Genomic DNA, 1,662 nt, shown 5'->3' on the forward strand with positions numbered 1-1,662 from the left:
GACCGTTCATTGTTAGTGTACAGAAAGGCAACAGATTTTTGAATATGTAAATTTTGTATCCTGTAACTTTACTGAATTCATTTATTAGTTCTAATAGTTTTTTGGAGTTGGTTTAGGATTTTCTATATACAGTATCATGTCACCTGCAAACAGTGACAGTCTACATTCTTCCTTTCCAATTTGGATTCCTTTCGTTTGTTTGTTTGTTTTTTCTTGTCCAATTGCTGTGGCTAGGACTTCCAATACTATGTTGAATGAAAATGGCAAGAGTAGGCATCCTTGTCTTGTGCCTGATCTTAGAGGAAATTCTTTCTTTTTCACCACTGAGTATGATGTTGGCTGTAGGTTTGTCAAATATGGCCTTTATTATATTATATTCCCTCTATACCAACTTTTATGGGAGTTTTTATCATAAACGGACATTGAATTTTGTCAAAAGGTTTTCCTACATTTATTGAGGTGATCATATGATTTTTATTCCTCAATTTGTTAATGTGCTTTATCACATTGACTGATTTTTGGATATTGATCATTGTGTGTAATACTTTCAATGTATGGTTGAATTCGATTTGCTAATATTTTGTTTAGGATTTTTGAATCTATGTTCATCAGTGTCATTGGGCTGTAATTTTATTTTTTGTGGTGACTTTGGTTTTGGTATCAGGGTGATGCTGGCTTTATAGAATAAGTTTGGAAGTGTTCCTTTCTCTTCGATTTTTTTGGAATAGTTTGGAAAAATAGGTGTGAAATCTTTTGTAAATATTTGGTAGAACTCGGACTGCCCTGGTGGAACAGTGGTTAAGAATTCGCCTCCCAATGCAGGGGACATGGGTTCAAACCCTGGTCCGGGAAGATCCCACATGCTGTGGAGCAACTAAGCCCGTGCGCCACAACTACTGAGCCTGTGCTCTAAAGCCCATGAGCCACAACTACTGAGCCCACACGCCACAACTACTGAAGCCCACGCACCTTAAAGCCTGTGCTCCAACAAAAAAAAAGCCACCACAAAAAGAAGCCCATGCACCGCAATGAAGAGTAACCCCTGCTCAACACAACTAGAGAAAGGCCGTGCACAGCAACAAAGACCCAATGCAGCCATAAATAAATAAATAAATAAATAAATAAAATAGATAAATTTATTTTTTTAAAAATTGGTAAAACTCACCTGTAGAGCCATCTCATTCTGGACTTACGTTTGTTGGCAGTTTTTTGATTACTGATTCAATATCATTACTGGTAATTTGTTTGTATCTTGTATTTCTTTCTGATTCAGTCTTGGGAGATTTTATGTTGCTAGGAATTCATCCATTTTTCTCTAGGTTATCCATTTTAATGGCTTGTAATTGTTCATAGTAATCTCTTATGAGCCTTTGTATTTCTGTGCTGTAACTTCTTTTATTTTTTTTTAATTTATTTTTTTCTTTTTTACACAGCATGTTCTTATAAGTTATCTATTTTATACATATTAGTGTATATATGTCAATCCCAATCTCCCAATTCATCCCACCACCACCACCACTGCCCCCCGCCCCCCTCTCTCCCCCTTTGGTGTCCATATGTTTGTTCTCTACATTTGTGTCTCTATTTCTGCCTTGCAAACCGGTTCATTTGTACCATTTTTCTACATTCCACAATATGTATTAATATACAGTATTTGTTTTT

The sequence above is a fragment of the Pseudorca crassidens genome, chromosome 4 (assembly GCF_039906515.1).
Source record: "Pseudorca crassidens isolate mPseCra1 chromosome 4, mPseCra1.hap1, whole genome shotgun sequence".
In the NCBI taxonomy this organism is placed as follows: Eukaryota; Metazoa; Chordata; class Mammalia; order Artiodactyla; family Delphinidae; genus Pseudorca; species Pseudorca crassidens.